Source organism: Mus musculus, chromosome X, assembly GCF_000001635.26.
Source record: "Mus musculus strain C57BL/6J chromosome X, GRCm38.p6 C57BL/6J".
Taxonomy (NCBI): Eukaryota; Metazoa; Chordata; class Mammalia; order Rodentia; family Muridae; genus Mus; species Mus musculus.
The window spans coordinates 93513709-93538333 of record NC_000086.7 but is presented as its reverse complement, the minus strand read 5'-3'; the positions used below and the strand labels follow the sequence as shown (position 1 = coordinate 93538333).

The 24625-nt window shown below is 38.3% G+C and overlaps 1 protein-coding gene and 1 pseudogene across 4 annotated transcripts in view; one reads left to right on the top strand and one right to left on the bottom strand.

Annotated features, from left to right (window-relative positions):
- The window catches only part of Pola1 (polymerase (DNA directed), alpha 1), a 327622-nt gene that overhangs the window by 94054 nt on the left and 208943 nt on the right, over nt 1-24625 (top strand). The window contains exon 27 of one of the 4 annotated variants that reach the window (XR_878096.3): nt 19780-19989. The exons of the other annotated variants lie outside the window; for them this stretch is intronic. The gene's annotated coding sequence lies outside the window, so the exon portion shown is untranslated. The remainder of the gene's footprint in view (nt 1-19779; nt 19990-24625) is intronic. 4 annotated transcript variants of the gene reach the window in all.
- On the bottom strand, nt 7936-10752 carry Gm14780 (predicted gene 14780; annotated as a pseudogene).

Genomic DNA, 24625 nt, shown 5'->3' with positions numbered 1-24625 from the left:
CCCTTTAATACAGTTCTTTATGTTGTGGTGACTCCACCTATAAGATTATTGTTGTTGCTACTTCATATCTGTAATTTTGCTATTGTTATAAATTGTAATGTTTAAGTATATGAGAATGCAACCTCTGAAAGGATCCTTCAACCTATAAAGGGGTTGAGAACAACTGCCCAAGGGTAGTTTGCTGTGGGACAACCGAACTTGAAATCTTCCTGTGGTCAACTCATACTAATCCTTTGGATGGGGAAGTTTCTTTTTCCTTTTTTTTTTTTTTTTTTTTGATAAAAGGTTGCCATCTTCTTACCACAGCAATAATGAAAAGCATAACTAGATTGTCAAGTTCACATCAAAGTTCATGTAGGGGAAACTATTTCAAGGGTTAGGGTTATTGTACAAAGTCCATCTCCCTATGTATTAATGTGTTATGTATCATGCTACAGTGCTCAATGCTGCCGTGGTACCTGATGTGATGCCTGACGTTTGGTATAAAGGTCTCTTCATCTATGAAGACACTATGATTATGAAATGGCCATAGGTAATCCCTGAGGGATTCTGCATCATAAACGTTCTGAGATTTTTCATACTTAAAAACCACTCCACTTACCAGGGTAACTCAGAACTTTTTGATCACATTGAGATGGAAATTGAGGAGGGGGCCATCAAGAAATAGTCTGTGTTTCATAGTATCAGTTTCCTAATAAACGGGCAAGCAGCACTTAGATATTGTGTTTGGCTTTAGCTCCTTGTACAATAAATGGTGACAAACATTTCAGTGTCTTTTCCTAGAGCACAAATAGCAGGATCAATCATAATTTTCCCTTTGGGATGCCAGTTATATAACCATGTCAGATTTTTTTTTTCTGGAAGGGTTTCCCTCTGGAAGACTGAATATAGAAAATGTTGATTCTAGGGCTGGAGAGATGGCTCAGAGGATAAGATTGCTCTTCCAGAGGTTCTGAGTTAATTCCCAGCAACCTAATGGGATCCAGTGCCCTCTTCTGGTGTGTCTGAAGATGGTGACAGTATACTCATACACAATCTTAAAAAAAAAGTTGATTGTGTTTTCTAAAAGGGGGCCAGAGGAGAAGTGTCAGCAGCAACGCAGTCATGCAGCATTTTACAGCATTCACCAAGGATCACTATTACTTTACCTAAAGCAAAATGGTCTTAATTGTTTTTAACCTTTTCAGTTTAATATTAGTTTGGATTCCATGAAACTATATTTTAAAAGGCCAAAGTAATTGAATATTAGTAGCTCTTGGTGATTCATCACCATAGCTTTTATTTTCTATGGCCACAGCATTAATATATGTTCATTGTGGCACACTTAGAAAATATAGAAAAAAGAGAAATAATATTTACTCTTAATCAAAAAGTTAATTTTTATTCTCCTGTATTTGTCTGTTTACACATACGTGCTTACATGTATGCTTACCAGAATTTTTTTCTATGTGTGTACGTATCCACACACGTTTACCAGAATGTTTGTTAAGCAATTTACTTAGATTGTAGCTCATGTTTGTAGATTTTTCTGGCTATTTAAATTAAATCAAGCAGTTCCTTATAATTAGTAACTTAACAAAATTAAATTTTAACATTATGATTTTTTGTTTTGGTTTTGGTTTTTTCCAGACAGGTTTTCTCTGTATAGCCCTGGCTGTCCTAGAACTCACTCTGTAGACCAGGCTGGCCTTGAACTCAGAAATTCACCTTCCTCTACCTCCCAAGTGCTGGGATGAGAGGTGTGCGCCACCACTGCATGGCAACATTAGGATTTTGTTTTATTGGGTAAATGTTGTATAATTTATTCAGACACCTTTTTGAGGACATGAGTCTTGGTTTTCATTGTTGCTGATTTTCTTGAGTTGTGTTGTTAAAAGTGGTATTTTTGGGTTAAAGCATGTGAAGTCTTTAAAATATTCTTTAAAATTTCTTGCCATGGGATTTCTACTTTTTTCAGAAGTATGTAACCATACTATAACATTACCACAACTGTCACTTTTAAGAGAAACAATAAAAGTAGGACCAGCCAATTTTGCTTTTCTACCTTTGATAAATTTGGTAAACAGATCATATAATTTGATTTTTGTTAAGTGACCTGAAAGAGTTTCTCATAGAGTCCATATGGTTTGGCAAGACCAATGTGAACTGAATGCAGGTAGAGTTGGGGGTATCTAATTTACATAGCAACCATGCCCTGAAAAGTTTTATTAGAGATTGTCAATTTCGAGGGTTGCCTATATTATGATGTGGTGAGATTCTTTGACCCTGTTTAGCAATTTCTTCTAGATGCAGCAGAAAGTAAAAGAGCGATAGTTATTATTTCTTTTCTACTAGACTGGGCTTCTTTGAACATAAGAACATTCCTTTGGAGGGCATACTATTGTCTGTCATCTGTATAGACAGGGGCAAAGTTATTTAATTATTCTGTATTAATTTTCTTGGCAATACAATTAGTGTTAACAGCACACATGCATTGTGTTTCCTGGGAGAGATTAAGTTATTAAATGTGAAGCACTGATAAGAGTTACTGTGAATGTAATTCATGACCCTTAGTAAGTGATCAGTAAAGGTTAGCTGCTATTGTTAATTTTTCTCTTAGATGGTAATTTAATGAATGAGTGAATCAAAGACTTTTTGGAGTCAGGTTGGATGAGCTCATACTGCAAATGAAATGTAACAGGCAAGCCTCTCATCTTTTTTTTTTTTTTTTTTTTATAGTATTAGACCTGTTCTATAAAGAAAGCACTGGTGTTTCCATTGTGTAGCTCTGGAAAGCAGAGCTGTGTTTATCCTATAGGAATGGACAAGAAGGGACTTTCTACCAATTGAGCCCAGTCAGTAGTAGAGTTGCAGTAGTCGTGGAACTTCAAGTAGAATCTTGGACATCATTGTAATTGAATAAGAGACAAAAAGAGGCCTCTAACTAGGCCTTATACTGAATGACCTCTAAATTTCCTTTCAAGTCTAGAGTGGTTTAGTGATTCTAAGTGGAGTATGCAGGATTATCATGAAACATGCAGTTAGGCCATATGAGTGCATCTTTGGAAGAGTTGCTGCTGCTAATCCTTGCCTATCCCGGAGTTGCCTGCTTCAGTTTCTTTCACCTGTTGTGTGTCAGCCTGACATCAGCCCATTCCTCAGCGTGGTTCAATCCTATAGCCTAGCTTGTTGTCCCAGGCTGATCATTCCTCAGTGGCATGTGTCTAGGTGATGGTTTGAAATGAGTGTGCATTTTTTTCTTCATAAATCTATCAGAAAATAGAAGATTGTTATCAGCAAAGCATGTTTCAACTGGTTTTTAAGGAAACTCACACAAGTTTTGTCTATGTTGAATATGACTCATATTTTATCCAGGACTGAGAAAGGACTTTAACTTTTGCTCTTGAGTTCTGGGTGTTCAGTGTCTGCTGTTTCTCTAGGTTTACCATCACTGCTCTGAATTTCTGTGAAGGAAGAGTGAAGTCCACACTATTATACATACTGTGTGGTCTTAAATACATGGAATTGAGATGACTTTCTGTCCTGATAAATTGTAATTGCCCTTCAGCTACTGAAAAGTAGCTTCATAACAGTGAGGTGGCAAAGCTTAATTGGGCGCCTAATCCTTTCTTTCTTAAGGTTTTTTTCCTTGCTGAGTAATTCTGACATGTTGTTTTGTGCTGCACTTCTCATGTACAGTATTTGGAACATTGGCTCTTTGCCACACTTGTCAAGGGTTTATGGGAATTAATGACATATATAAAATTCTTTGAGATTATTTCATGAAGTTGGTATTATCTTCAAAACAAGAGGTTTAATTTAAGTGTGTGTTAGATATCTAGTGGGATTTTAAGCTGATGTAATCATACCATGTCTGTTATTTAACATGTTTGATGCTATGTGCACATTTTTACTTAATCAAATAAATTTTAAGTGAAGTGGATTTCCATCCTTTAATTTTTTTGTTTATAAAACCCATTATTAGAGGTCACTTTGGAAAAAAAAATTAAGTTTTTGAAGAAAATTCTCCAGTCCATCTTTTTAATGTTAAAGTTTATCTCTAGTTGTGTTGTTTGGTGATTAATAGTTGAAGTGAAGAACTGGCCTTTCTGCATTTTTTTTTTACTGTGACCAGTCTGTCTATAGCTTACTATCCAGCTTAGTATATATGCACTAACTGAAGTCTGCTGTACAGTGAGCAGCCTAAAAAGTTACTGATTTGTGAGCCAGGCAGGTTAATGTTTCAAAGAAACCATCTCTAGACCAGGTGGGTGTAGTAAGTTTCAGACAAAGTACCTGTGGGATTTTACAGTGGCTGTTATTGCAATCATAGTAGTTTTATTCCTTTTAAGTAGTAGTATTTTTTTTTCAGCCAGAATGTAGATCATACTGGTAAATCTTGGGAATCATTTGAAATATTGATACACACAAGCACTGTGGTGAAGGCTGATACTTTCAAGGCTAGAATTGTTATACTTGTATTTTGAGCTAGTGTGTTAAGCCTAGTGCCTTAAGAAGGCTTTGTATCCCCTTTAATCTTCAAACGTTATAAGACCAACAGCTTTGTAGTCTTCAATAGGATTGTAATAGAACCTCAAGTTCTGGAACATAAAAGTCCTAGAGTGGAACATATCTGTGTTTATTCTTGTCCTTGTGCTCTATTAACTGCACAATACAAAAGTCAGCAAAAATAATCATTTATATAACAGACATGGATGATATATATGTAGTTTGCATTTCTAGGATTTGAACCCAGGTCCCTGAATATGCTATGTAAGAATTCTACGATTCAATTACATTCCTATCAGTGAAAGATATTTTAATAGATTACTAAATATTAGGTGTGTAGAACCTTGTAAGCAGAAAGAACCTTGTAATCTGACTTTCTCACTTTACATAGTCTTTAGGATCCGATTGACCCAGAATCACAACTGCTATAAAATTAAACCCAGGAGTCTTCTTTCCAGAGGGAGAGCTGATTGGATGTCACCATTCTGGTAGCTGCTCCAAACACCACTGTAGTAATTAGAAAGTACTGGTTCATTATAGAATATGACTACTTGTAAAACAATGTGGCTGGCTCTATAAGTCTAAACAGGTTTTACCATTTGATTTAAATAACTTATCTACTCCAACCATAGTCTTCAAAAAGTCTGAGCAGATTTTTTTTTGTCTACCTTTTACCCAGTTAACAGAATGCTTACTCTCTTATTGCCACTTAAAAGTCATCTGGAAGACTCATGCTGCTAATGTAATGCACAGTGAAGGGAGGGGGTAAAGTAGGAAAACATAATTATTGCATGCACAGTTATTTTAAAGGCTCTTTTCTCTTCTCTCCTCTATCTTTTCTCAACCTTAGTTGGGTGGATCTGGTTTGTATAGTTTTCCCTTTCTTCTTTTCCTAAATTGGCTGAGAGCTAAAAAAAATTGTTCAAGAAAAAAGCCTGTAAAGTATAGGAAAGCATGTGAAAAGAGAGTAGTTTATGTCCTTTGCAACCGTGGTATAGATCTGTGGATAGTCTGGCGCTTACAGAACTGTACTTAAAGGTTTTCTGTAATATAGAGTGGGGACAGAGTTCGATTTGATTTTGATGACTGTTAAATAACTTCCCGAGAATGATTGTGACAAGAATGTGGGACCTCATTTTCTGATAAAGTGCTGGTTTATTCTCACTTTTTTTTTTTACATGATTACTTCTTATTCTCTCAAGTGTTTATGACATTTAATAAATTTACAGTTGAGAATTGTGTCAACTGGTAGTATGAGAGAGAAATGGGATCCTGGAACCTACTTAAATACAAACAACAGGAAACTTAAACCAGGAACAGTGTGATTTTAAAGTGAGTGAGTATGATCTAGAGCTAAGAAGACAGGCTCACACTGTGAACTGTGTTCTCTTTAGTCTTTTTGTTTGTTTGTTTGTTTGTTTTTAAACCGGAATTGCTTTTCCTTTAAATTTAGACAAGTCTTGTTTAATCTGTGGAAATCGATTATGTCAGTCACTGATAGACAGTACAATTTGGTGGTTGACACAGGTGGCTTTTTCAACCACTTTTCTTTTATTGAATCCTAAGCTTGCTTGAGACATATTTTAAAATTAGCACTTCCCATAGACTGTTGTGTCACACAGTTGTTGTTTTCTCTTTGAATTCAGCTAAATTAGTCATCTTTTGTAATACATGAAATGAAATTTAAGGTTTGGTCAGAAAAAAACTTTCCCACTTTCTTTACTGTATGTGTGTTTAGGAAATATTTTATTTACTGGGATGATATCTGAATACATTTGATCAGAGTAAAATAGTTTGGACAACTATTTGGTATGTGTGACTAAAAACTACTTAAAATCTGGGGTAAGGGAGTTTTTGTAAGTTTTAATATTTAGCATTCTGTCTGTGTCGTGTTCTTAAGACAATGGGAAAGAATCACTGATTAAGTGAATGTTTTCAAGGAATAAGCTTTTTACTTCTTTTTGTTGCTTTTAAAATATCCTTTTTATTATAGTAAGAATATAACAAAATCTGCAATCATATCCTTACATAGTATTATAAATTATGTTCATGTTTTAAAATGGATCTCAAATATTTTCATTTTATTAAACAATCTGTGTACTTATTACATAGCACTTTTTTTTACCTAGTCCTTCATTCTTTTTTCTGACTCTGATTTTGACTACTTTAGATCCCTCATATAAGTGGAATCAGTATTGTGTCCTAAGTGTGTGTCTGACCTCACTTAGTAGACCAAGCTTCATCTCTTTTGTAGATAGGATAGGATAGTTTCATTTGAAAGCTGAATAGTATTCTGTTGTATACCACATTTTATCCACTCATCCATTAATTGACAGTTAAATTTTCCCCATCTTTGGTGCTCTCCAGTATTGTGATTTTTTTTAAAATTTTAATTTTAATTTTTTTGGGGAAACAAATTTTGTAAATTTTAGAATTAAGCACAAACTATCACATATATTTGTATATACAGATATAGATGTAGCTAAGTTTGATAGTGCACAAGGGCATGTGTGTGTGTGTGTGTGTGTGTGTGTGTATATATATATATATATATATATATATATACATATATACATATGCATATATGTACATATGCATATATATAAAATACTCACAATTTTGAAGACTGAAATGTTTACCTATCTTAAATTTTGAAGGACCTTTTGCTTTTTTAGTCTTCGTTGTCCTTCCTGCCTTCCTTCTTTCCTTCTTTCCTTCTTTCCTTCTTTCCTTCTTTCCTTCTTTCCTTCCTTCCTTCCTTCCTTCCTTCCTTCCTTCCTTCCTTCCTTCCTCACATTCCTTCCTCCCCGCCTCTCATTTTCTTTCTTTCTTGTTCTTTTTTTCTTTTACGAGACAGAGTTTCTCTTTGTAATAACCATGATTGTCCTGGACTTGCATGTAGACCAAGCTGACCTCAAACTCACAGAGATCCTCCTGCCTCTGCCTCCCAAGTGCTGGGTTTAATGGCATGCACCATTACTCCCGGCTTGCTTTTCTTAATTGTATAAAAAAATAGAACTGCTTCTGACTTTTGAGGTAAAATCATTAAACTTCCACATTTATCAGGTGGGGAAACAGTATCTTTTCACATGAAGAGGAAAAGCTAGGGCTGTGATGAATGATAATAATAGCTCACACGGACATAGCACTTACCATGGGTTGGGCATGGTTCTGCAGGGTATGTATAGTATTTAGCTCCTGAGAACATACCTGGTAACTGCCTAATGCTGTACCTATTTTGTGATAAAGAAACTAAGGCTATATAACATACCCTAAAATACATTAGTGGCTCTAGGATTTGAACCCATCAATTTTTGCTTCAAAGTCTGTCTCTGTACTCTACTAATTTTGACAGATGTAATTCTCACCTTTTTTTTTAAGGCAGAAAAGTTGAGTATCCAACATTCTATATAATGGATATCATTTTATCTTTCTTTTTGTTGTTGTTGTTGGCAAAATATTTTATTGCTGCCATCCTTATTGGTAGAACACTGGGGGCTGAGGGTTCATATTGGACCGGGGGGGTGTGTGTCACAGCATCTTCTGGAACAGGACAATGGCCTCATCTACCTTCCTGAGCTCTGCCTCTGTCTGTTGCAACTTCGCTTCATCTGCTTCCTGGACCTCAAGGGGCACCTTTGCTTAGTAGCCAGAGGCAGTATGGCGCTCCTGCAGCCACTGAGCCTGTCACTGTGCCTCACCTTGCTTGGCCTGTAACTTGCTCAACTGCTGGGCTGGGTCAACTTGCCCCTGCAGCTACAGAGGGATGGAGCAGTGATCTGAAGCCACAGCACAGCCCTGTGGTGCAGGAGCACCCAGGGCCAGGACAGTTATCACACTTGGACTGGCCAGAGCCTGCACGTAGCCAGACACTGTGGAGGCCAAGGCACCTATGGTCTCATCAGCTACTTCCAAAAAAGTCAGACCTGGTCTGGGTCAGGTGGGCAAGGGATGCACAGCTTGAATGATGCTCAGTGCTAGCTCAAGAGCAGCTTCAGCTTCCAGGAGCACTCCGAGGGCTCTGGATAAGGGGGTGACACAGAGGCTAGCAGGAGATTTTCATATCTGCTAGGCAGCCTCTGGAATAGCTCCTCCGTGATAAAGGGCATGACATCCAGGCAGGTGTAGAAGGTCTGCTGAGCACATTCTGCCGCCACCTGGTCCACAGTATTCAGCACGAGTTTTAGGCACTCCAAATAGACATCACAGAGGTCATAGAGCCAAAAGCTGTACTGGGCAGTGGTGATGGCTGGAAAGTTGTAAGCCTGGAAGCCTTCATTGCTGAGCCTCTTGGCCTCAGTCAGCCTGCTGCGGATCAAGTGGTCCACCAGGTTCTCATGCCTTTCAGGCTTGGAGATTGGTGAAGGCAAAAAGCCCTTCCCAAGGCTGTGCAGGGCAAACTTGGTGGCATTCCAGAGTTTGTTGCAAAAGTGACGGCACCCCATCCAGATTGTTGTCTCGACCTCGGGAATCCCTGCTGGAATGGCCCTCTGTCCATTGGCTTTCTCCACTTCACTGGGATCCAGGTTGCTGTTCAGTAGTCGGTCATGGAGGCCCTGCAAGGAAACTCCGTGGATGTCATCCAGGGGTTCAATGACACTGCCAAGAGACTTGCTCATATTCCTGCCATGAGCATCACACATGTTTGCATGGGGATAGACCTCTCTGAAGGGCAGCTTCCTGGTGAGCTTCAGGCTGACCATGACCATCTGGGTCACCCAGGAGAAGAGGATATCATGGCCCGTCTCAAGCAGAGTCCCAGGGTAGAACACACTGAGGTCTTCTGACTGATTGGGTCAGCCAAAGATGGAGAACGGAAAGAGACCGGATGAGAAGCAGGTGTCCAACACATCCTCATCTTGCTGAAGACTGATCTTGTCAGGGGACACTCCAAACTCCCGTGCTGTCTTCTCTTGGGCCTCTGCTTCAGTGCATCCCTTTACCCAGTACTGCCCATCAGGGTCTTCCCCAGGGGGTACTTCTGGGTCATGGATAGGTAATAAAGTAGGCAGGGATTCAGTGGCCCCACCACAGCTGCTGACAGATGCACCACTCTCAGATATTGTCCATCCAAGAATGCCACAGTTGATGGGCCTCAGGCAGCATATGGAGGTCCCCGTGGATCGTTTTTCCACAGTGCACATACCACCGTGGCCTGAGCAGAGGCTCCACCACATCCTTGGAATGGTTGCAAAGTGGCAATACCATGAGGTTGTCCTTGACGCCACAGAACAGGCCCTGCTCCTTCAGTGCCACCAGCACAGCCTTCCTGGCCTCAAACCTGGGCAGGCCCAGGAAAGGTGGGGGCATGTTGACAAGGGGCCCCTTTGAGTACTTGATGCTAATGGCCTCAAGCCTATGGTGCTGCCCAACCTCAGTCATTCTTGTCATGGGCCAGGTTGATCTTCATAGCACCTATGCCAGACTCCATGTCTACAAAGTTATTGAAGACAATGGCAAGGCTCTGGGACAAGAACGGATTGACAACACACTTTCCCTTTAAGTGCTGGTATCTGGAATCTTTGGGGCATACAGCTACAGCCACATCTCCCAGCCTCAATCCTAGTTGTTGCCACCACCACCACCTCATTGTTGTCTGAGCCTTAGACCTGAGAAAGGACATGGGGACCCTAAATTCTACCTTCTCCTAGTAGCCAGGCACAGAGAGCAGGGTGCGGCCTCTCAGCTCTTTTTTATCCACCCAAATGTCAGAAATGGCAGAGTTGAGGGTGCAGGATCAGTTGACCAGGTGGGTGCAGTGGTAGATGACCCCTTCTTCATGGAGCCTAACAAATGCCTCCATTACAGTTGCTGCCAGTTTAGGATCTATGATGAAGCAGGCTCAATCCCAGACCAAGGAGCTGCCAAGTTTATTTAAATGGTGGTAAATTCTGTCACTCTGCTCCTCTTTCCACTTCCAGACCTCCTGAAGAAAGGCCTCCATGTTGACATAACTGACCCATTGTTGGACCAGGGCAGCTGCCCAGCTGCCCCTGGGGTCACCCAGGCCTCCTGGCCACAGCAGCTGAGCTACAGCCAGGCCCCCCTACACCCTGCTCCAGAGTTGGTAGGAGAGGCAAGGGTGGGAGTGAATGGAGTCTGGCTACTCGGGAGGCTGCAGGCAGATGCAGGGGTGAGGGCCTCCCCACCCAGGACCATCACCAACTTCCTTGTAGCTGGCAGCGATGAGGGCTCTGGAGGCTGGGGAAGGAGAGGATGGACATGGTTGTGCAGGGTCCGAATGTGGTGGAGTGACCTAAGGAGAGACTGGGCAAGTTGAGGAGGGGATGTGAGCTTGTGCTGCCATCATTTTATCTTTCAACAGCATTTTACCACTTTGTCGAAATGAGTATCACTGGTTATTGTATTCCTTTCATTTTAAAAAAAATGTTATATACATGTGTGTTTTGCCTCTGAATAGCTGTATGTTTTGTGCATGCTTAGTGCCCAGGATGGCCAGAAGAGGCTGTTGGATACCCTGGTTACAGACAGACATTTGTGAGCTGCTGTGTGGGCACTGGGAAATCAAGCCCAGGTTTTCTGGAACAACAGCCAGGGCTCTTAACACTGACCCATCCTTCTCTCCAGCCCTATTGTGTTCTTGATCATGTAGTATATTACTTTTCATGTTCCACTAATTTTGTCTTGTTTTATTGAGGACCTTGGTTATCTCTGTTTATCAAGAGAAGTGTCCCTGCAATTTTATTTTCATGTCTTTTGTATCAGGATACTGTTCATGTATTTTGTACAGGCCCCATAAAATACATTTGGAAGTATTCCCCTTCTCTTCAATCTTGGAAAATTTAGGTGCTAGAAGCTAAACCTAAACGATTGCACATTTTAGACATGCAATCTACCACTGAGCCATACCCTTGGTTTGTGTCAATTTTTCTTGAAATATTTGATAGAATTCTATTAGTTAAATTATCGGGTCCTTGGTTTGTTTTGTTGTAAGATTTTAGTTATTGTTTCAGTCTTATTATTTTATATTTCTTTATCATTCAATTGTGGTTAGAATGTTTCTGTGATACATTACATTTCTTATTTGTTATTTTATTTGCTGGTATTTGGGTACTTACAGCATTTTCTTACAAATCCTTTATAGTTTTATATTATCAGTTGTAATATCTTAAAATACAATTTTATTTTTCCCTTTTACTGTTCAGCTAAATGTTTCTTGATTTATATTATCTCTTTAAAAATAAATTTTTCATAATCTACATTTTATATATTTTTATTCATTTTAAAAATTATTTATTTTTATTTACATCCCCAAATGTTGCCTCTCCAGTCCCCTCCTCACCAGAGTTCTTCAGCTACTCCTTCCTACCTTCTGCCTCTGAGAGGTTGCTCCTCACATCCCCCTTTCCTTGGGCATCAAATCCCTATAGGATTGGGCACAACCCCTCCTACTGAGGCCAGATAAGGCCTCTACTCTATATGTGCTAGGGGCCTTGGACCAGCCCGTGTAAGCTCTTTGATTTGTGACTTAGCCTTTGGGTTAGTTGACACTGTTGGTCTTCCTATGGCATTGGCATCCCCTTCAGCTCCTTCAATCCTTCTATCTCTTCCATTCTTCCATAGAGGTCCTTGCCCTCAGTCCTTGTGGGTTTTTTTTTTTAAGTATCTCCTTGATAGGAGCCTAGCAGGTTTGCCCTCTGAAAAGGTAACTTTTAATTTCATTGTTTTATTTTCTTGTAAGTGTGTGTGTTTGTGGGTAGGTACAGACAAAATGGTGGTCTTTAACAGTTTCCTCCCTCCCCTACTTTTGAGGCAGAGTCTCTTACTTGGATCCATGGGTTGGATAGGTTGGCTGGATAGTGAGCCCTTGGAATCTGCCTGTTTCTGCTTCATTGGCTTCGAAAACATGCCTCACCATAGTGGTTCTTTTTCCTAGGATCTAGGGTTTGAACTCAGGTGCTTAGGCGACATGCGCTTTACCAGCTGAGTTATTTCTCTAGGGCTTCATGATGGATTTTACCCCTTTTCTACTATTCATTTATAAGACTGCCAATGCACAATGTTCAACTGTCATGTTCAATAGAAATGTGAGGTTGCAAATCCTTGTCTTTTTCTTGAAACCCGGGGGAAACATTCAGGGTTTTTTGGTATTAATTAAGCTGGCAGTTGCAGATTTTTGTTAGATAACTTTCCACTCCCCCTTTTGAGCCATTTTTGGCTAACCTTGAATTTACAATCTTGCCTCAGACTTATGAGTAGAATTACAGATATGTAATACTCTCGACCCAAGCAGCTTAAATACATTTTAAGTTGAGATAATTCTCTTCTGAAAATTATTTTTTAAAAAGAATTTTTAAATCAAAAATGGTTATTGGATATTTTTTGTGCTGGCTAGTTTTGTGTCAACTTGACACAGCTGGAGTTATCACAGAGAAAGGAGCTTCAGTTGAGGAAGTGCCTCCATGAGATCCAGCTGTAAGGCATTTTCTCAATTAGTGATCAAGGGGGAAAGGCCCCTTATGGGTGGGACCATCTCTGGGCTGGTAGTCTTGGTTCTATAAGAGAGCAGGCTGAGCAAGCCAGGGGAAGCAAGCCAGTAAAGAATATCCCTCCATGGCTCTGCATCAGCTCCTGCTTCCTGACCTGCTTGAGTTCCAGTCCTGACTTCCTTGGTGATGAACAACCGTATGAAAGTGTAAGCTGAATAAACCCTTTTCTCCCCAATTTGCTTCATGGTCATGATGTTTTGTCCAGGAACAGAAACCCTGACTAAGACAAATTGGTACCGGCTTAGTGGGGTATTCCTGTGATAACCTGACCATGTTTTGGGGAGGACTGTGGAAGGACTTTGGAACTTTGGGCCAGAAGATCCATACAGAGTTCTGTGGAATGTTGTGTAGGAGCTTAGGAGATAATGTTGAGAACAGTGCAGAAGATGGAGCCCTGACTTGTGAACTTTCTGAGGGAAGATGAAAGACTTTTTTCATGGCCATTGCTAGTTTGATTGTGAAGATTCTGTGGTTCTGGTTAGCTGGGGCTGAAGAATCAGCTGTGATTAACACGATACCAGAACTACTAAAGGAAAAACTTTGCATTACTGGGACTATTGATGCTGGTTAGCTGGAGCTAAGAAATTAGCGGTGATTAAGAAGAAACCAGCATCATTGAGGTGACATCTTCTGGGAAGTGTTTTCTGAGAGCACAGAGGCTGTGTTCCAGAGATGGCCAAGGTTGTACCTTGTGCTGTGGCTGGACTTGGTAATGTGTAAGAGTTACCCAGGCGGTACTAGCTTTGAAGGCATGAAGGGGTCACGCAGAACAACTGAGGCTCTGCAGTGTGAGCGGCCATGGAAGGCCATTGGTGAAGGTTGCAATTGGTGGCCCAGGAAGGGGTCATGCAAAGGATTTGAGGCTTGGCACCATTAAGAGAGCCTATGAGAGGCTATTGGTGAAGCCTAGTTACAGCGGAAGACAGCAGAGTTTTGGAGATGCCAGTACCATGAGATGACCACCAAGAACAGCAGCAGCAGTGGAGTACAGGCAGTTGGAGCCTAGAAGACAAGGTGTGTGCTACAAAGGGCATGGCTGGAGAAGTGACCCAAGCCCTTGGAGGAGCCCAGAGATTGTGAGTTGGATCCCAGACATTGGATGGTTGGAGATTGATTTTTGCATTTGATTGTGACTGTGCCCTGATATTTTCCCTCTTGAAGGAAGTTTTTTAGTGAAGCCCACAGTTAAGACACTTTGAATTTTAAAGTACTTTGTATTTTAAAAGATACTGGATATTTTAAAGGGATTGAACTTTTAATATGTAAAGACTGTGGACTTTGAAAGTTATTTAGATCTTGGGGATGAATAAGAACTAAGGGTTGAAGCTTACTAGTGATGTGTTTGTGTGTCAAGTTGACAAGGGGTCAATTGTACTGTCTAGTTTTGTGTCAACTTGACACAGCTGGAGTCATCACAGAGAAAGGAGCTTCAGTTGGGGAAATGCCTCCATGAGATCCAACTGTAAGGCATTTTCTCAGTTAGTGATCAAGGGGGAAAGGCCCCTTGTGGGTGGGACCATCTCTAGGCTGGTAGTCTTGGGTTCTATAAGAGAGCAGGTTGAGCAAGCCAGGGGAGGCAAGCCAGTAAAGAACATCTATCCCTCCATGGCCTCTGCATCAGCTCCTGCTTTCTTACCTGCTTGAGTTCCAGTCCTGACTTCCTTGGCGATGAATAGCAGTATGGAAGTGTAAGCCGAATAAACCCTTTCCTACCCAATTTGCTTCGTGGTCATGATGTTTTGTCCAGGAATAGAAACCCTGACTAAGACATTTTTCAAATGCCTTTAATTTTTATTTTAATTTGTGTATGTTTGTATTTTTGTGTTCATGCATACATGCACATGTATGTCAGGGTAGAAGAGGGTGTTTGATTTCTCTGGTACTTAAGTAACAGGCAATTGTGGGTCACCTGATTTGGGTGTTAGAAACTGAGCTTGAGTCTTCTGGAAGAACAGTAGGCAGTCTTAAATGATGAGCTGTCTCTTCAGACCCTCAAATGTTTTTTTTATGTCTGTTGATCACAAATTTCTCTTGCTGTTTTCCATTTTAATTTGTTAAGAGGTGATTGATGGGTTTTCAGATACATCAAGCCAACCTTTTACCCTAAGAAAATTCCTACCTCTTTGTGATAGATACTTTTTAGGTTTTGGGTCTTTTTTTTTTTTTTTTTTTTTGGTAAAGCTTTTAGAATATTTATATTAATGAAGACTATTTGAAATCAAACAACAAATTCAGTTGTGTCTGTGTTTGGCTATGTGTATACAGAAGTGCAAGTATTCTTGGAGTCCAGAAGAGGGTGTTGGATTCCCTGGAACTGGAGTAACAGGCATTTGTGAGCCACCTAATGTGGTGCCTGGAAACCAAACCGAGGTCCCCTGCAAGAGTGCTATGTTCTCTTTACTGAACCACCTTTCCAACCCATATTTTTTGATAATGCCTTTGTCTGTGAAACCAGGTATATTGAGAAGTAGTCCTTCCTATTCAATTTTCTGGAATATTTTTTATAGAATTGATATTATTTCTTCCCCAATTGTTTGGAATAATTCACTATTAAAACCATCTGAGTTTGGACTTTATTTGTGTAATAGTTTTAAATTACAGATTAATTTCTGGAACAAACAGCTGTTTAAATATATTAATTGAGTTTTGGTAGCTGGTATCTTTAAAGGAATCTGTTTTATCGCCATGTATTTTGTATTTTTACCGCTTATGATTTGTAGAATTGATAGTGATAATCTCTCCTTCATTCTTTATATTGGTCATTTGTAATTTTTCAGTACAACAGCGATTATGATTACTTTGAACTTGTCTGTTAGTTCTTCAGTGTAGTTACATTAGTGTTCTACACGGAGTCTGTGCCTATTCTCCAGTGAAAAGTTGGAGAGTTGGGCATCTTGTCTGATTCCCTTTTCCCTTTTCAATTGTAGACTTAGTCTTATTTGGATTACTTGTGGTTGCTCTCCAGTGCCTTCAGGAAGTTGTTTTTCTTTCTTTCTTTGTTTGCCATGTACTAATAACAGCTGTTTTATGTAAGACTGTTTTGGACCAGTGGTGGAGATAGAGTCTCTGGGTTTCTGATTTTGTGATAGTCTAGCAAAAACGAGATATATTTTAAATGGCTGCAATCAAAGCATAGAACTTAATAACTTAGCAATATTCTTTATTATTGCCTTTATTGGATTTGGTATGGCTTAGCTCCACTGGATGTTTAGAATAAATTATGGAGTTTGGGGAAAAGCAAAATGGACATGTTGGGTTAGCTTTTTCAAAATGTTTTCAGCAGGAGAGACTTACCACTTACTGTTCATTTTGAATACTAAATATGCCCAGTTTTTTAAATGATTTTGAGTGGCTTGTCTGTCATAGGTAATTTTTTAAGAGAAAATGATGAAAATTGTGATATTTTACATCTGAAAAGAACATTTCTAATTGTATAATGTATATTGCATATAATTAATTAGTTTTAGTCAGTGCTGTGAAAATTAAACAATTTATTTGTAGTAGAATCCATTTCTTGGCAATTTAATGCACTTCTTAGTATACATTACAGTTTACATTGAAAGGTACTTCAAAAAGTCATCTTGGTTATTTGATCTCAGCCTTATATTTACTGAACTGTGCTTTGAGCACAAGAGGTTCAGTGGTAAAGGAGGAGCTTATATTCTTAGAGACTCAGAAATCTTACCTTGTTAGCACACTGGATGGTCAGACTCACATGGACTTGCCCTAATGCCAATTTGTTCATTTGAAATGAGTAGTGCAGCTGTTAATTAGACTGGTGGTTGAACTGAGAGATTAGTGCATTTTCTCTTTATAGACAAGCCACATGGGAAGCCAAATTACAATCACAGGGTTGCTTGGTGAGAATGGAATCAAAACAAAAGGACTTGCTTAGATAATCCATGATTAGGATCCACCTGCTACAGGGACTATTTGGGTTTCCCCTGAGTACTGCTGAGCAGAAAAGCTTGCCAGTGTCTGGGGTTTGAGGATCTTATTTTTAAGCTGACCACATTTTTCTTCTTTTCATATTTTTTCCAAACCAAGGTACAAAATGCATGTTACAAAATGACAAGCATAATCTAGGCCTTCTTCCCAAGACTGAATTTACACGACCTTTGGAAACATTTAGGGACATTCAGATTCTGTACCTGGGCCCACATGTAAACACTAGCTTTCCATTTCAGTAAAGTGCTACCACCTCTGTCATGCAGGTACTTTTACCCCCATGTTGTGGAAAAAGTTTTCAGATACCTCAGATTACCCCTGTGTTACTAGTGTTACCAGTTTGAGTCTGTTTAAGTAGTTAATGGATTCATTTCTATCTTTTATTTGATTTACTGATAACAAACCTCAATTCTTAAGATCAATCTACATAATCTAATGTGTTTTCAATAGAAGTGGTTGATCTGTGTTAAAATGAATGTCCGAAGATAACAATAAATACCTAAATTTAAACCTAGAAAGTTTTAAAAGCCAATCATACATACTAACTTAAATAAAAAGGAAAGAATGTATAATAATTTCCTATAAAAAGGCCCAGAGAACTTGAAAAGTTGTTGTTTTCAAGGGCTAATCACATGCCTTCAGGTGCAATGGCCATTCTGACACTGTAATTGTAAACCATTTTTACTCACCATATTATTTTATCATTTCTTCCATCATTGTCTACCCATCAGCCATTTACCACCAAGATGGACATGCCACTCAGTTACAGTTTTAAGACGTAAACAACAAGTAGTATTAAGACCTAGTGATAGCCATGAATGTTATATTCTCAGAACCAGTGGAGTGTTAACACTTTCCATTTAGCCACTAAAATGTGCAGCCTTGGCAGGGTCCCATTTGTACATCTTTGGAAGGTAAGAACCACAACAGTACTACTGATAGCAACAATCAAAATGTGTGTGATGGTTCTAATTTTTCAGGGAGCTCCGTGTAGTTTGAATGAGTTCTTCCCATAGGCTCAAGTATTTAAACCCATTGTCCCCAGTTGGTGGTCTGTTTCAGAGAGGTTTAGGAGGTGTGGCCCTGTTTGAGGATGAATGTCACTAGAGGCAGGCTTTGAGAATTTAAAGACTTGTGCCATTTCTACTTGCACTTTCTGGTTCAAGCTTAAGGTAAAGCACATGAGCTTAGTATCTTGCTCCAGTTGCCATGTCTGCCTGCTATCTTTGCCCTGCCATTATGGACTATTAACTCTCTAGAATTATAAGCCAAAATGAACTATGTTTATTCTGTATGATTCTTAGTCATGGTGTTTTATTACAGCAACAGGAAAGCCAACTACTATGAGCCTTTTCACCAGAGTTAATCAAATTTGAATTTTATTAGTAGGCTATACAGTGTATAGATATATTAGTAACCATTTCTGCTTTCTACTAGGCTATAGCCCATACTGTCAGCTACTATAAAATTTTGTTGAAAACAGATGAATCATGCCTTGGGCGATGGATCAGTGGGCTCTATACACATATACCACACATGACTCAGTCACTGGAGCACTCTTCTGCTCAAACCCTACCTGGTGAATCTCTCCTTCATCTGAACTACTGCAGTACTTTCTTTTTTTCTTTATGGACAAATTGTGTTGTGTAAAAGACATCTTAGCAAGTTGATTTCTTTTTTTGAGACAGGATCTTAGTAGCAAATCTGATCTTTGCTCCTTCATCCACCTCCCAAGTACTGGGGTTACAGGCATATACCATGTATCACACCTAACTGCAAGTTGATCCTTTAAGACAGCAGTTCTCAACATGTAGTCACAATCCCCAAAAGACCAACTGAAAACACAGAGATTTCCATTACAGTAGCAAAATTACAGTTATGAAGTAGCAACAAAAGTTAGTTATGGATGGAAGTCAGCACAACCTGAGGAACTAACTGTGTGAAAGGGTTGCTACGTTAGGAAGGTGAAAAGTAAAAGTAAAATGAACCTTCTGACTCTTTGGATGGCAACTGCTCTTTAAAGTGTTTGTTGACTTGTTTTAAGGCTAATACGTGCACTGTTTCAGGTTCTATGGTCTTTCAGTTTCAATATTATTTATCCTTAAAGTATATCCCAATTAACACAACTTTTCTTGCAAACAGTACTTCTTGCTATCAGTGTTCTAGATCTATATGGGCCAGTATGGTAGTTATAGGTTATTATTTAAATTTTAATTAACTGAATTAAGTTAAAATGCCAGTTTCTCTGTCATGCCAGCCACATTTCAAGTACTTACTAGACATAGTAGTCACTGGTCACATTGGGCTGTTTAAGGAAATTTATACCAAATCAAATCAAACATTGCTTTCTTAGTCTTCCCAGCTGTGTTTCAAGTGTTCATTAGCCATATGTTGGCCATATGTTGAGTCACATTGTTCTAGACTCTTAACTTCTACTTAGTTTAGGGAGATATTGAGAGCTCATACTCTAAATTCATAATTTTACTATTGTTTATGATTTCTTCCCTAAGGTTAGTATTTCTTTTTTTTTTTTTTGTTTTTTTTTTTTTTTTTTTGAGACAGGGTTTCTCTGTGTAGCCCTGGCTGTCCTGGAACTCACTCTGTAGACCAGGCTGGCCTCGAACTCAGAAATCCGCCTGCCTCTGCCTCCCGAGTGCTGGGATTAAAGGCGTGCGCCACCACGCCCGGCAGGTTAGTATTTCTAAATACATTCACTTATCCTTCCTAGATAATAAAAATGTGAGATACTCTTGGTTGTACATAAATACGTAGCAATGGAAATTGAAGTAAAAATCAATGTAACAATAAAATGTTCATTTCTCTTTCCTTCTAGGGATATTTGCTGAAGTACGACAGAGAAAGATAGGTATAAGCACACTTGTTCTGCACTAAATAAAAACAGCACAGCCATCAGAAGAAGAAGTGACTAAGTTACAGTAATTCTTTTTGAGATGGAGTGTTCCTATGTTGCCTTTGGTAGACTTGAAGAGCAGAACTCCTAAACTGAATCACATAGCTAAGATTCCATGATGCAGAAATTTAGGTCAGTTTTGCTCTCATCAAATGAAATACTATTCAAAGAGTTTAGTTTGAAAAGACGTTTCACAGTTGTAGAATATCTCAAGTGTAAAGCTGGTATTAAAAGCTTGATGCTGTGTGTTAGAATCTTAAGTGTTATGAGTTAATTCAGTAAGATGTCAAGCATATCTTTTGTACTCCCCTTTACCCCTTGTATTCACACTGTCAGAATAAAAGGGAATATCCAGATCAACAGCCAAAGTGTATATTTTAACCATAGGTGCACATTCAGGTTGAAAGATTCCTTGTTCTATAATAAAGTCAGATTAGAGCAAACCATTCAAAGGAATATCCTTATAAAACATGGATCAGAACACATACACTTATATAAGGGAATAATTCTAAAGTTCTAAAGCATTTTTCTTAGTGGTTTTATTAATTTACATTCTCACTAAGTGGATATAAAAGTTTTTATGTTAACATCATTTCCAGCATTCTTTACTTGTCTTTTTGATAATGCCATTAAAAACAAGGAAGGTACTTGACTACCTATTATATGTAGGTTGGTATTGAACTCACGCATTGAAGTGTGGTGATAACCATTTTAACTTGGGTGAGATGATGTCTCATTGTGTTTTTGGTCCTTGGATACTTAAATTGTCTCCATATTTTGAGTTTGAGTAATGCTGTGTTCAATCTGTTGGTACAATTATTTCTTGGGAATGGTTATTTCATTACCTCTGAATATATTCCCAGAGATTACATGATCATTCTGTTTTTGTTAAGGGACTTCAAGTTGTCTTCCGTATGGCTCTAAAATATTACATTCTCTATTACTGTATAAGGGTTCCCTTTCTGTATATCTTTGCTAACACTTACACATCTTTTATTTTTAGTAACAACCACTTTAACAGGTATGAAGATATATATTTCACTGGCTTGGCTTGCATTTCTCTGATGATTAGTGATGATTGTGTCTTGTAATATACCTGTTGAACATTTCAGTGTCTTTGAAAAAGTCAATTGCTTTGCTAAGTTTTTTATTTGATTGTTAGAGTTTTTCTTTTATCTTCTAGATCTAATGTAATTACATCATTTCTTTCTTCCATTTCCTCTCTCAAAACCCTCCCATATACCCCTTCATGCTCTCTTAATTCATGGCCTCGTTTTCATTGATTTACATGGATATATTTGTGTGTGTATGTCTAAATACAGCCTGTTCAGTCTTTATGATGTTACTTAAATATATCATTCTTTTTACAATTGTATGTATTTCAAATGAGATGTATAGTTTGTAAATATCTTCTCTTTTTTGTAGGTTGTGTTTGCTTTTCATAGTTGTTTCCTTTATTTAGATATAATCTTTTCGTTTAGTGTGATGTGTGAACTCTTGATGTTATATCCAAAATATTCTAAAACTTATGGTAAAGAAGATCTCTCTCTTCCCTGTTTTTTTCTAGAAGTTTGTGGCTTCAACCTTAATTTACTTCTTCATCCATTTTGAGCTGATTTTTTGATATGATGTGAGCAAAGGCTCAAAATTTATCCTTTGCATTTGAATATCTAGTTTCTCCATTAACATATTTTAAGAAGACATTTTCCCCATTGTCTGTTGTCAGTACCCTTGCCAGAAGTTTGTTGACCATATATCCCCCTCTGAGGCATCATTGTACTGGATAAAACTAGTGTAATTTTGATAGGAGTTTCACTGGCTTTGTAGATTGCTTTCAATAATATGGTTATGTAAGGAGTGTTTTCATTAATTTATTTAGTGTGTGTATATGCATGATATATGTATTTGTTCGTGTTTGTATTTGTGCTTATGCCTGTACATGTGTATGGAGGCCAGAGGTTGACTTCAGGTATCTTCCTACATCTTTCTGTACCTTATTATTTGCAAAATGTGGTATAAGATCTTACTAATCCTGGACTTCACCAAATTTAGCAAGGCTGTCCAGGTGGCCAGTAAACTTCAGGGACCCACTTGTCTCTGTCTCTCCAGTGCTCGGGATAAAAATTCACTTTGCCACTCTTTGCTTTTACTTGGGTGCTGGGGATGCAAACATAGGTAGTGACACTTGTGTGGTAGGCATTTCACTGACCCATTTCACCAATCCCATTATAGTCTCATTTTACAGATAAATAATTTTATAATGCTAGTCCAATTCTCATATGAGGTCAGATAGGGATGATACCAGAAAACACAATTGCAGGTAACTTTCCCTGATAAACATGTGTGCAAAAATCCTCAAAAAGTAAAAAAACAAACCCCCCCCCCCCCCACAAACTAGAGATTGGTGTATTAGGATTATATATCATGGTCAAGTAGAATTTATCCCTGAAATGCAGAAATGTATTAACAACTACAGATCAACAAATGTGATGCATATTAACAGACTTAAGAATTAAAGTCATGTGATAATCTCAGTATATGCTTTTAAAACATTCACAGAATTCAAGTACTTTCCATGATAGATCTGGTCAACAACCTAAAGACAGAATGAATGTACCTCAACCCAGTACAGACTGTTTGCCAAAAGCACAGCTAACATTACACTCAGCAAGTTCTCCTAAGTGCTGGAAGAAGATGAGGATTCCTACCCTTGTTGCTTCTATTCGACACAAGACCTAGCCAGAACAGTTAGGCAAGAGGAAGAAACAAAAGTCCTCCAGATAAGAAAGGGAGATGCTAAATTGTTTCCTAAGAGATTCTGTGAATATTTCCAAGACTTCACGATAATGCTAGAACAAATGAATGAATTCAGTAAAGTTACAGGACACAAAAATCAACATGCAAAAATTAGTTGTGTTTCTATGTACTAATAATACTATGTGGAAAAGATCTCAATGAAATATAATGTAAGTGAAATGTAAATGAGAAGGACGTTCATGTACAACAACATCAAAAGTAAAATAGGCATTCAGGATATAGTATGGTGGTAGAGTAAAATAGGCATTCAGGATATAGTATGGTGGTAGAGTACTTTCCCAGGCTGTGGAAAGCTCGGACTTGCGTTCTTAGCATGACAAAAAATGCTCAAGTTCAAATTTGACCAAGAATAGTAGAAGGTCTGAACACTAAAAACTGTGATCATTGATTAAAGAAATCGGGAAAGACACAGATAAATGGAAAGGTACTTACTCTGTTCATAGATTTAAAAAAAAAAAAACCAACCTAGCTTCCTATTAGTTGGTGATATGTGTAGTGTTCACATAGAAAGCAAATATTCCTCTTTTTATTTCTATATTCATTTTAGATATTCTTTGCCAATGTAACAGCTTGTTATGAGCATAAGTATAGAAAAGAGATTTTTATTCATATTTAAAGAACATCAGTAATAAAAACATTTCCCCAGCTTTGACAAAGAACGCCTTTGTTTAAGGGTTAGGTATGTCTAAGGAAGTGACTCTTGTTAAAAACTAAGGAATAAAATATAATTCATCTTATCTTGTGTAAGGAAAATTGTCCTAACTTGCAAGCTGCTGAGTGCCTAATTTACATTTAAATCTGAAGTAATGAAGCCTTTATTTTTTGCCAGAAATTCCCATTTCTCCCAAATATACTCTCTATCAGGGGGGTAAAAACCACCTCATTACTTTGCATGGCAATGTGTCTTTGCTGATGTAGAAAAGCAACATAATTCAGGATGAAGGATTAATTTAAACTTCTTACATGCTCTTTTGCAGGTAATTAACATTATTTCTAGGGATCAAAAGGTGGGTTTGCAGAGCACACCAAAAAAGAATAGCTTTATCCTGGTGAATTGCAAAGAAAGAGTACAGTCTTTTTATCATGAGGAGCAAGAGGTTCATGAAAACTGTCATGTGTGTAGAATTGAAGCCCAAGAATTTTAGACCTCATGGGAACTATAGCTGCAGAGGAACCAAAGTTGGGAATGTCTCTATGGAAACCCGTAGGAATAAACAGTGTTTACATTACTTAAATAATTTCTAAATGCTGTACAGATGACCCTTTAATTTATACTCTTTGATTTGGTAATAAATGATAGTATTCTTTTTTATATATAACTGTCCCTTGCTTAATTAAAAAAATTGCTTTGTTGCAAATCATAAGCTTGTTTTGAGGCATTCATTTCCACTCCTCTACCATGATTGGTTTACTTTCTAGTTTTAATTAGTTTCCTCATATTTGACCTCAGAACCAGTTGCTGTCCACTTGCTTAGCTCTCCATACTCACATCGTACTTGCGTGACCTTTGCTCCCGACACTTGAATCTCCTCAATATGTGCCTTCATTTTAAACAGCTTTTCATTTTTTTAATTTTTCAGGTGAGGTCCTACTGTATGTAGATAGCTCTGGCTGGCCTGTATCTTACTTTGCAGTCCAGACTTAAATGCTAAAACCTCTTGATGCATATTCTGACATTAGCTTTTACCTTCTTCCTATTCTCAACTCTGCCACCATCTGTCTCATGGGATTTAATCATAGCTGGTAGACTTTTCATATTTCAAAACTTAGTGAAAATTTGAAGTTGCCCATCAAAATACATAGTGCATTTTAGCCAGTGCACTTAAGAGTTTAGCTTAAGAGTAGACATGAGGAATTAGCATTGTAGTCTAAAATGTATACGAATCTACATGCTCGCAAACATACACCTCCTCCTCACATCCATAGAAATACCTTTTGACTTGAGAAGAAC